The sequence below is a fragment of the Castor canadensis genome, chromosome 1 (genome assembly GCF_047511655.1).
Source record: "Castor canadensis chromosome 1, mCasCan1.hap1v2, whole genome shotgun sequence".
NCBI lineage: Eukaryota > Metazoa > Chordata > Mammalia > Rodentia > Castoridae > Castor > Castor canadensis.
Window position 1 is genome coordinate 46,524,051 of NC_133386.1, and position 13,207 is coordinate 46,537,257.

Here is a 13,207-nt window from a genome sequence, read left to right on the forward strand (position 1 = left end):
TTCTTAGATTTTTTTCCTTTAAGGTTTTATAGCTTTCATTGTAGAGAATTTTCACCTCCTTATTTAAGTTTATTGTTAGATGTTTTTGAACCTATCATAAATGGGATTATTTCTGCTTTCTTTCCCATCCTGTTTGTTGTTGGATATGGAAAAGCTGCTGATTTTATATGCTTATTTTGTGTCCTGCTACTTTGGAATTGTTTCTATGAAATCTAAGAATTTTTGGTGGAGTCTTTTGGATCAAGAATAGGATTATATCATCTGCAAACAGGAATAAATTGACTTCTTCCTTTCTTATTTGTATCCTTCTTTCTCTTGCCTCATTTAAATAGCCAATAGGTAGAGCACTTTATTGAATAAGAGTGAATAGAATGAACAACAACAACAAAAGAAAGCACACACAAAGAATCAATGAAAAAAAAAGCTGATTCTTTGAAAAAATAAGCAAGATCAACAAGCCCCTGGCAAATTTTACTAAAATAAGGAGGGAATAGATCCAAATTAGTAAAACCAGAAACAAAAAAGAAGAGATAACAACAAACATCAAGTAAATCCAAGGAATCATCAGAGACTACTTTGAGAACCAATGCTCAAATAAATTGGAAAATCTTGAAGAAATGGACAAATTTCTAGACACATATCACCACCCAAAGCTGAACCAAGAGGATATTAACCAGGTAAACAGATCTATATCACATAATGAAATTGAGGCAGAAATAAAGAATCTCCCAAAAAAGAAAACTCCCAGACATGATGGATTCTCTGCTAAATTCTATCAGACCTTTAAGGAAGAACTAATACCAACATTCCTTAAATTTTTCCATGAAATTGAAAGGGAAGGAACACTGCCTAACTCATTTTATGAATCCACTAATACACTCATCCCAAAACTGGTCAAGGACACATCCAAAAAGAACTACAGGCCAATCTCCTTAATGAACACTGATGCAACAATCCTCAATAAAATAATGGCAAACTGAATCCAACAACATATCAGAAAGATCATTCACCATGACCAAGTCAGCTTCATCCTAGGGATGCAGGGGTGGTTCAACATACATAAATCAATAAATGTGATACAGCATATTAATACAAGCAAAGACAAAAACCACTTACTTGATCATCTCAATAGATGCAGAAATAGCCTTTGATAAGATTCAACACCATTTCATGATAAAAGCTCTGATGAAACTATGAATAGAAGAAATGTACCTCAATATTATATAGGCTATATATGACAAATCTGTAGCCAACATCACGCTTACTGAAAAAAAAAGGAAACCATTTCCCCTAAAGTCAGGAATGAGACAAGGATGGCCATTCTCCCCATTCCTATTCAACATAGTCCTTGAATTCCTAGTCAGAACAATAAGGCAAGAAATAATAAAGGGAAAATAAATAGGAAAACACACAATCAAAGTATCCTTATTTGACATGATCCTATACCTAAAAACCCAAAAAGCTTCTGGAGACCATAAACAGCTTCAGCAATGTAGTAGATACAAAATCAACTTACAAAAATCAGTAGCCTTTCTATACACCAATAATGAACAAATCAAGAAAGAATATAGGAAAACAATTCTATTTACAATAGCCTCAAAAAAAAATACCTAGGAATATACTTAACCGAGGATGAAAATGATCTCTACAAGGAGAACTACAAACCACTGAAGAGAGAGATGGAGGAAGACTACAGAAGAATGGAAAGATCTCCCATGCTCATGGATTGGCAGAATCAACATAGTAAAAATGACTATATTACCAAACATTATGGAGGCTTCTTTAAAAATTAAACATAGATCTGCCATATGATCCAGCAATACTACTCCTAGAGATATACCTGAAGGAATGCAACTCAGGTTATTACAAAAGCACCTGCACACCCATGTTTATTGCAGTACTATTCACAATAGTCAAGCTATAGAATCAGCCAAGATGCCCCACTACCAACAAATGGATTAAGAAAATGTAGTATTTATACATAATGGAATTTTACTCAGCCACAAAAAAGAATGAAATTTTGTCATTCACAAGTAAATAGAAGGAACTAGAGAACATCATCTCAAGAGAAATTAGCCAGGCTTAGAAGGCCAAAACATCGCATGTTCTTCCTCATGTGTGGATTATAGACCCAAATCAAATTCAGTAATGTTATTGGACATGGGTCACACACTAAAGGTAGAATATGCATGGAGGGAATAGGGAAAGGAAAAGAAACCTAAAACTTGAATGTGGTTGATGTGCTCACTGTAAAGGAGTGAATATAATAATCTTAAACTGGCAGAGGCCACTATGGGAAGGGGTTAGGAAGTAGTGAAGAGTTCTGGTAGAGATGAACCAATGTGGATTGTAATATACATGTGCATGGAAGCAACACTAGGAATCTCTCTGTACAGCTATCTTTATCTCAAACTAGCAAAAATACTGTGTCTTTCTTATTATCTTCTATGTTTTCTCTTCAACAAAATCAGAGAACAAGAGGATGGAACAGGTTCTGCCTGGAAGCAGGGAGGGGCTATGGGAGGGTGGCCCAAGCAATATATACACATGTGAGAAAAAACATGGATGAGACCAAGATGTAAACATAATACATATCTATCAGAATTATTTTAAAAAATAGTGATAACAGTGGGTAGTTTCTGGTGACAAACATCCAGCTGTTAGCTTGCAATTCCATTTGGGATTATTCATGAATATAAATTTCCACACATATATGAATATTATGAAAATAAAATGCAAAGTACACAATAGTTTAACCAAATAGGTAAAAATCAAAGGTTATGTACTGTAGATAATTTTCATCTACTTCATCAATATCTTATAATTTTCAATGTAGAGTCTTTTATTTTTTGGTTAATTTATTTTTTCCTGGATATTTAATTCTTTTTATTGCAATTGGGAATGAAATCATGTTCTCAGTTTTTCTTTTGAATACTTCATTGTTTGTCTATAAAAACACAACCGATCTTTGTATGTTGATTTTATATTCCATAACTTCAGTGAATTTATTTACAATTTCTAACAATTTTGTTCAGACTTTAAGGTTTTCTACATATATGATTGTGTCATCTGTAAATAGAAATAATTTTACTTCTTTCTTCCCAATTTGGATGCCTTTTATTTCTTTTTCTTGTCTAATTTCTAGGGCTAGGGCTTTCCTGTACTATGTTGAATACAGGTAATGGGAGTGGTCTTCCTTGCCTAATACCAGACCTTAGAGGGCAAGCTTTCAGTCTTTCCCCATTGATTGTGATGTTAGCTGTGAATTTTTCACATATGACTTTTATTGTGTTAGTTAAGTACATTCCATGTCTATTTTGTTGAGAGTGTTAAATCATGAGGAATGTTAAACATAAGACCTGTAACCATAAAAATACTAGGAGAATAGAGAAAAAATGTATTGATATTCATCTGTGCAGTGATTTTTTTGGATATGACACCAAAAGGAATAGCAACAAAAACAAAAATAGACAAATGGCTTCCATCAAACTTAAAAGCTTCCTTATTGTAAAGGAAACTATCAACAAAGTAAAAAATGCAACTGATGGAATGGAAGAGGCTAGTCTCCAAAATATATAAGGAACTGAATCAACTGAATATAAAAAATAATTAATTGAAAACAATGGTCTAAAAAGATGAATTAGCATTTCTCAAAGAAGACATTTATCAAGATGCTCAACATCCTTAGTCACTGGGAAAATGAAAATTGAAACCACAATGAAATAATCTCACACTAAAAAAGAAATAATTAAAAACAGAGAGCTGCAAGCATTGGTAACAAATCAATCATGGGTAATGGAATACAAAATGCATTTAAAAATAGTTTAGCAGTAGAATTAATATATTGTAGCATATACACCCAATGGAACACCACAATGAACTTCATACACTAGTTCATGCAATGACATGGAGAAATCACAAAAATATGGTGTTGAACAATAGAGAATAAACAGAAAAGAGTGTGTTATGTTATTTCATTTATATGATGTGTAAAAAAAGTAAAACTAATCTGTGGCCTTAGAAGTCACAACAATGGTTACCACGAAGAAGGTACTGAATAGCAAGAAGCATTAAAAAAAAAAGGTTTCTACAATCTAGTATCTATATTCATATTTTAACCCTCTGCTCTTGGATAAATTATATAACCCTTTTGTTCTTCAATTTCCACATCCATAAATGAAGATAGTAGGAGTACTTACTTTGTAAACTTGTTGGGAGGGTAACATAAGTTAATGCATGCAAAGGGCTTAAACCAGAACTGAACACATACTGAGTGCATGCTAACTGTTATTATTGGTGGTAATGGTGGTGGTGTTATTTAGTAATGATATCCAAAATATTTAGCGTCCTGTATTGCATAGTCACAGACAAGAGATATAGGCTTAAACAGTTGGTAGAGGCATGTCCATGTGTACTGGAAGATATAAGCTCTTCAAACATTACTTATGGTATGGCTTTATGCAAATTTATTTCATTTTATTTTGTGGTGCTGAGTATTGTGCCCATGTCCTTGTGGATACTAGGCAAATACTTAACCCCTTAGCTCCCTCCCCATCCCCTCTAAAATATGGCATTTCTTAGAGGGTCATTTAAGACCTTTAAGAAATTAATTATGCAATTCTATATCATTTCAAATGTCTGAAACCAGTATTATTATTTCTATAAAAGCATTGAGGCCTTGTCAAAAGTCTTTGCTAAGATGGAGCAAGATAGTAGAGCAGAAGCTTTCTCCATTTGATTCCATGAGGAAGAAGAGTCAGAGTAACAAAGGGAAGACTACATTCTGGACAAAGAAAGAGAGGAAGAGTGTTGAGAATCACAAAAGAAGGACAGAATGACTGAAAAGTATGGAGAAATAAAAAGGTTACATGTGAATTAGGAACGAGTCTGCAGTTCTAACCCCAGTTCCCCAGATGCAGAGGAAACCAAAGTCTTCTCACCAGATAAGCTAGGTGGACTTCATGACATACTGGCAAACATACCTGTGGGAAAAGTTCATACTTCCTGCAAGCCTTAATCCTGATACAGGGACTTGGTAGAAAAGTGAGTTTCCCTTGCATTACAGGCCAGCATCAAACAAGAAAGACATGCTTTTTATTCCTATATCTTAGAGAGCTATAGCAAAATTCCATCTTGAGAGGGGGCCTACTATTTGAGGCTGAGATACTCTGGAAACTTGAAAACGATTAACAGTCCTGACTTAGGGAGTCTTGAGACACCTAACCACAGTGTTCTGGGATGGAGATAGTCATGAGAGCTGGTTGTGAAGAGGGAGAGGGTCTGGCATGAACCCACTGAGAAGATTAAGCAACTAGGGAGCTCGGGTAGTGAAGGGCACAGTAGTCAGTGGCCCTTCCCTCCCTGGTGAGAGTAAGTCTCAATGTCTGAGATCACAGCACAAATAGAACACCAAGTCTATGACTGCAGGGTGCTCAGGCTTCAGCAGCTGCCTTCTGGATGTGGATGTTTGCTGCCAGGTGAGGGTTGAGACTGAACTACACTGGGGACTTGAAAACAAGGAACAATTGTGTCTCAAGAAGTTTTGAGACACTCTTCTGCAATGACTAAGTGGGAGACAGTCATGAGAAGTGGTCATGAAGAGGTAGAAGGTTTGATGTGGTCCTGCTGAGATGTTTAAGTAGTACAGAGCTTGGGCAGTATAGGAACCAGTGGTCAGTGCCCCACCCTCTCTGGTAAGAGCAAGCCCCATAGCCTCAGAATTACTGTGAAAACAGAGCACCCAGTTTGGTGCTGGCAGAGTGCTCAAGCTCCAGGAACTGCCCAAAAATAAGGATGTTTGCTGCCAGTAAGGCTGAGGGTTCTGAGCACAAGACATGGAAATCACATGATCTCAATACAGCAGTGGGAAGAACTAAGACCAGCAGACAGAGTGCCAGAATCCAACAGTTCTCCCACTGAATATAGACATTAGTGCTCTGTTTGCTCCTCACAATATACAAATCATTTGAGGTGTGCTCATAAGTTTGTACACTTACTGTCCCTGGGGACCCAAACAGGGGGGTCTGTGCAGCAGTCAGAACCTGCCTTGCCACAGACTACAAAGCTCCTTGTAGCTAGCAATGGCTTTCAACACACAAAGAAGGGAAGCTTCTAAGGTGAAAGCAGCACAGAAATGTACAACTGACAATTCACTCATCCTACCCTCAACTCACATATAACACAAACCTAAATAATAGGAACTATAAGAGACTCCAGCTAGTTTTCTTCTATTTGAATGATCCTGTGGATCCTTTCTGGTGCCCTGAGTGTTTGAGAAAATGTTTGGCTACTGAACTATACCCTAGTCCTGCATGAAAACTGCACCTCAACCCTGACACTGTACAACCTTGCCTGAACATTGAGAACATATCAATGGAAAGACTACAGGTGATTAAAACACCCAACAAAAGACTTAGATTCAGACACAGAAATCCCAATGTAGAAAAACAAGAAATTTTTTAAAAGGGAATATGACTCCTCAAAAGTCAACAACTCAATATTAAAGGACATCATTCATAATGAAGTACATGAAATATCAAAGAATTCAAAAAATGATTATAAGAATGATCAATGAAATTAAGGAGGATACAAATGAATACCTGAATGAAGAGAATACAGATAAACAACTGAGGGCTGGTAGACTGGTTAAAGTGGTAGACATGCCTAGCAAGTGTGAGTCCCTGAGTTCAAGCCCCAGTGCCACCAAAAATAAAAGTAAAAAGTTGTATTAAATAAGGAAGAAAAAACATGATATGTGAAAGAGGTATTCAATAATTATATATAAATCCAGAAAAAAATCAAATTGAAGTTCTGGAAATGAAAAGCTCAATACACTAAATAAAAATTCAGCTTAAAATCTCAGTAAAAGAGATTGAAGATGTCAAGTAGGGTTCAGAAGCAGAAAGCCTAAGCTCCGTGAATCCAAAAACCTCCCTGAGATGTTGGAGCCACACGTGGGTAATTCTGACTGCTTCTAGCCAAAATAATAACTGTCATCTCATTAGGTGCAGAAAAAAATTCAAAGACTGACCCTCAAATCAGCCTTTAATTTCACCTAACAGCTGTGACCCCCCAGCACAAGCAACAAGGCATTTCCTGCCCCAGGGAAACCATCCTCCCCCCACAGTGATTTCTCTTTCCTTTTTCTTTCTTTCCTTCACTTCTCCTTCTTCCATCAAGCAAAATTAGGCATCAACCAGAATCAAATTCTGTGACACCCTGAACCCCTAGCCCATGGAAAGCCTCCCCATGCCATGCTACACTGAGAAAAGTTGGTGCTATTCTCCCTGCTATGTCTACAGAATATTTCATCACACATCTGCACAATATACATTCTTCTCAACAGCCAATGGAACTTTCTCCAAAAGTGATCATATCTTAGGGCACAAAGCAAGCCTCAGCAAATATAAGAAAACAGAAATAATTCCACGCATTCTATCTGATCACAATGCATAAAAACTATAACTCAACAACAAAAACAACAGCAGAAAATATGCAAAGATTTGGAAGCTGAATAACACATTGCTCAATGAACAGTGGGTCACAGATGAAATAAGAGAGGAAATTAAGAGGTTCCTGGAAGTTAATAAAAATTAAAACATGATCTGCTACAACCTATGGGACACAGAAAAAGCAGTCCTAAGAGGGAAGTTTGTAGCCATGAGTGCATATATTAAAGGACAGAAAGATCTCAAATAAATGACCTCGTGCTACATCTCAAATTCCTGGAAAAACAAGAACAAGCAAAACCCAAATTAATGAGGAGAGAAATAATAAAAATAAGGGCTGAAATTAATAAAATAGAGACCAAAAAATCCATACAAAGAATCAATGAAATAAAAAGCTGGTTCTTTGAAAAAATAAACAAGACTGACAAGTCCCTGGTAAGTCTGACTAAAATGAAGAGAGAAAAGACCCAAATCAGTAAAATCAGAAATGAAAAAGGGGAAATAACAACAAAGACCATGGAATCATCAGAGACTACTTTGAAAGCCTATATCCCAAAAAATTGGAAAATCTTGAAAAAATGGGCACATTGCTGGATACTTATGACCATCCAAAACTAAACCAAGAGCATATTAGCCACCAAAACAGATCTATGACATGAAATGAAATTGAAGCAGCAATAGTCTCCCAAAAAAGAAAAGTCCAGGACGTGATGGATTCTCTGTTGAATTCTATCAGACCTTTAAAGAAGAACTAATACCAACTCTTCTTAAACTTTTCCACAAAATTGAAAGGGAAAGAACACTGCCTAACTCATTCTATGAAGCCAGTATTACACTCATCCCAAAACCGGACAAAGACACCTCCAAAAAGGAGAACAATAGGCCAATCTCCTTAATGAACATCAATGCAAAAATCCTCAATAAAATAATGGCAAACTGAATCCAACAACATATTGAAATATCATTCACCATGACCAAGTCAGCTTCATCCCAGGGATCCAGGGATGGTTCAACATATGCAAATCAATAAATATAATACAGAACATTAACAGAAGCAAAGACAAAAACTATATGATCATCTCAATAAATGCAGAAAAAGCCTTTGATAGGATTCAACACCACTTCAATGATAAAAGCTTAAAGAAAACTAGGAATAGAAGAAAAGTACCTCAACATTGTAAAGGCTATATATGACAAACCTACAGCCAACATCACACTTAATGGAGAAAAACTGAAACAATTTCCCCTAAAGTCAAGAATGAGACAAGGATGCCCATTCTCCCACTCCTATTCAACATAGTCCTTGAATTCCTACCCAGAACAATAAGGCAAGAAATAATAAAAGGAATATAAATAGGAAAACAAATAATGCAAAGTATCCTTATTTGCAGATGACATGATCCTACACCTAAAAACCCAAAAAACTTCTAGGCGCCATAAACAGCCTCAGCAATGTAACAAGATACAAAGTCAACTTACAAAAACTAGTAGTCTTTCTGTACACCAACAATGAACAAATTGAGAAAGAATATATGAAAACAATTCCATTTACAATAGCCTCAAAAAAAATCAAATATGTAGGAGTAAACCTAACAAAGGATGTGAATGACCTCTACAGGAACTACAAACCTCTGAAGAAAGAGATTGAGGAAAACCACAGAAGATGGAAAGATCTCCTGTGCTCATGGATTGGTAGAAGCAACATAGTAAAAATGGCTATACTACCAAAAACAATCTACATGTTCAATGCAATCCCCATCAAAATCCCAAAAATATTCATCACAGAGTTTGAAAAATCAACCCTGAAGTTCATTTGGAAACACAGGAGACCACGAATAGACAAGGCAAAACTCAGCAAAAAGAGCAATGCTAGAGGTATCACAATACCCAATTTCAAACTATACTACATAGCCACAGCAATAAAAACAGCATGGTACTGGCACAAAACAGATATGAAAACCAGTGGAACAGAATAGAGGACCCAAATATGAATCAAAACAGCTATTCCTACTTTATTTTTGACAAAGGTGCCAAAAGCATACAATAGAGAATAGACAGACTCTTCAACAAATGTTACTGGGAAAAGTAGCTATCTGCCTGCAGAAAACTGGAACTAGATCCATGCCTATCACCCTGCACTAGTATCAACTCTAAGTGGATTAAGGAGCTTAATATCAGTTCTAAAATTCTGAGGTTAGTACAGGAAAGAGCAGGGAATACTCTGGAAGCAATAAGTATAGGCAAAGAATTCCTTGGTAGAACTCCAGCAGCCCAGCAACTAAGAGAAAGGATGGACAAATGAGACTACATAAAATTAAAAAGCTTCTCCACAACACAAGAAATGTTTTCTAAACTAAAGAGACCATCCACAGAGTGGGAGAAAATATTTGCCAGCTATACATCAGACAAAGGACTAATAACCAGAACATACAGGGAACTCAAAAAACTAAACTCCCCCAAAATCAATGAACCAATAAAGAAGTGGGCAACTGAACTAAACAGAACTTTTTCAAAGAAAGAAATCAAGATAGCCAAAAACCACATGAAAAAATGTTCAGCATCCCTGGCCATAAAGGAAATGCAAATCAAAACCACACTAAGATTCCACCTCACTTTTGTTAGAATAGCTATCATCAAAAATACCACCAATAACAAATGTTGGCAAGGATGTGGGGAAAAGGAACCCTTATACACTGCTGGTGGGACTGTAAGCTAGTACAACCACTTTGGAAAACAATATGGAGGCTTCTTAAAAAACTAAACATAGATCTGCCATATGATCAAGCAATCCCACTCCTAGGGATATACCCAAAAGAATGTGACTCAGGTTATTCCAAAGACATCTGCACATCCATGTTTATTGCAGTACTATTCACAATAGCCAGGTTACAGAACTAGCCAAGGTGCCCCACTACAGACAGATGGATTAAGAAAATGTAGTATTTATACACAATGGAATTTTACTTAGCCACAAAGAAGAATGAAATTTTGTCACTGGAGAACATCATCTTAAGAGAAGTTAGCCAGGCTCAAAAGGCCAAAAATCATATGTTCTTCCTGAAATGCAAATTATAGACCTAAAACAATTGCAGTAATATTATTGGACATGGGTCACCCACTAAGGGGAGAATGCATATCGGAGGAATAGGGAAAGGGAAGGAAACCTGAAAGTTGAAAATGTTTGATGTGCCCACTGTAGAGGAGCAAAAAGTAATCATAAACTGACAGAGGCCACTATGGGATGGTGACCAGGAAGTAGTGAAGAGGTGTGGTAGAGATGAACCAATGTGGATTGTAATACTCAAGGGCATGGAAATAATTCTAGGAATTTCTATGTAACTATCTTTATCTCAATCCAGCAAAAATACCATTTCTTTCTTATTATCTGTTATATTTTCTCTTCAACAAAACTGGAGAAGAGGGCATAACCGGTTCTGCCTGGAAGTGAGGGGGTGGGGAGAGATGGCCCAAACAACATATACACATATGAATCAATGTATAAACACTTAAAAAGATAAAAATCTCAGCATTAGAATGGATCAGTTGAAGACAGAATATCAGGGTATGAAGAAAACTTAGAAGAATTTGAAATTTTAGATAAAGATAAAGAGGAAAAATTACAGACAGTGCATGCAAGATCTCTGGGACACCATTGAAAGACCAAACCTATGAGTCCCATGCATAGAAGAAGGAGAGGTACAAGATAAAGGCATAGAAAACATAGTCAATAAAATAATACCAGAAAACTTCCAAAATCTTGAGAAAGAGGTCATCATCCACTTGCAGGAGGTTTTTAGGACACCAAACAGACAAGATAATAAAAGAATCTCTAAAAGGCATATAATAGATCAAACATTAAATATACAGAACAAGGAGAGAATGTTGAAAGCTACAAGAGAGAAGCACCAAGTCACATATAAAGACAATCCATCATAATAACAGCATATTTCTCAAAAGAAACTTTAAAGGGGAGGACATAAAATAATGTATTTTGAGTCTTGAAAAAAGTAAGTCCCAACCTAGATCACTATATCGGTTATGGCTATCCTTCCTAATTGAAGGAAAAATAAAGGCCTTCCATGGTATGTAATTCATGACCACTAAGCCAGCACTGCAGAAGATCCTTAAGAGAATCTTACACACAGAAATGGAAGATAAATGCAACCAGGAAAATAAGAAAGTAAATCTCACTAGACAAGTAGATAAACAAATGAAGATTAGGAGGGTCTCAAACATTACAAAAACAACAAAAATGACAAGAATTACTGCATACATTTCAATATTAATTCTGCATAATAATTTCAATTCTCCCACCCGATGATACAGACTGGTAAATTGAATTAAAAAATAAGACTCAACAACTTGTTGCCTGGAGGAAGTACACCTCACTCACAGGCTCTCCCTGGTCGCGTGGCTCGGGTGCAGCGCACGCTTGTTTGGCTACTCCGGTGCGCACTGAGACTGTTGGTGGCGGCTGGGTCCGGGGAGCCTGATTGCGAATTTCGAGCGCTGCCCAAAATGCCAAGCAGATGACGGGCACCCGCTGCGGCACGCTGCTTTTTTTTTGCCTCCGGTTTGGCGCCGGCATTCACACTCAGGGAACAAAGCCGTCTGCTTGTCCTTGACCTGGCGGCCGCTCCGGGCCGGGCCCTGCTGCCAGCCATTCCGGAGCAGATCTCACGTACACCTATACAGGTGCTCATACCCTGCTGTCAGGTGGGCACTCAGCGCTCAGTGGTCTGTGCCCTCGCTCCGAATATCTCCAGTTCACTCGTTCAGGTTTTAGGGCACAAGGCCCTGCACACTAACAAATGCGCTTCTGCTACGCTTAGAAAGGGAAGTCTGCGGAAGTGAGGTGTAACCACCCCCTGGGGTCGCTTCACTGCCTGAGGATCCTCTCCTCTCCTTATGGGCCATCTTTGCTCAGAAGTCCCTAATTTTAATTTGCTTTACAACCTGGCAGAGTGGACGGTGAAGTAGGATCGCAGCTCAGGTTTAAGTGCCTCTAGATGTAGGGGGAGGGATGGGTGCCAAGAGCTTATTCTTCGGAGTCTTTATTCAACTTTGCAACTACAATCAGTAGGCTAGGTCACACAGGGCTTTGCAAAGCATGCAGCATAAAGCTCAAACAATTTTCACTTACTGTTTCTAAAACACTTATAACACGCTATAAAAAGAAAGTCATGCTTGTTCTGTAAATCTAAGCAATCCGTTGTCATTAGAATGCAAACCTGCAAAAGTAAAAAGAATGTGTTTATACTAGCTGGGCTGTCAGCCATTAGATTTTCACTGGAAACAGTATTGAGTGTTCATTTACAGAATTCATATCCCAAGGGCATTCCCCCCAAATATGGAAGTTAAAAGCTACACCAGATTCATTGAGAACTGTATGACCCTCCTAGTCAGGCATGGGGACCAGGCACAGGATAAACTCATTTACCTCAAAGACCTTAGTCTTTGTGGGCATATTTAAAAGTTAAGTATTTCAAGAGTTTGAAAACAGTGCAAAAAAAATCAAGAGATCATACATACAGTATTGGGTAAGTGTCAAAAGAGTTGGAGACCAAAAAATTTAAGATGGCAGTAACTACAAATATTTAGCTTTGTAAATGTCCATTGTCACCCAAAGAATTTACCCTTGTAATTTGCCCCTGTGGGCAAAACTTTGAGAGCACAGAGACTGAATCTCAGCGACTGACTCCTTTTTGTCTGAAATTGCCTTTGCTTTCCCTTGGAGGTCAGCTTGTTCCTTCATTTTT

At 37.3% G+C, this 13,207-nt stretch overlaps 1 pseudogene; it reads right to left on the minus strand.

Moving 5' to 3' along the window:
* Positions 1–12,112, minus strand: part of LOC141420855 (amine sulfotransferase-like) — a 154,866-nt pseudogene extending 142,754 nt beyond the window's left edge.
* Positions 12,113–13,207: the final 1,095 nt, after the last annotated feature.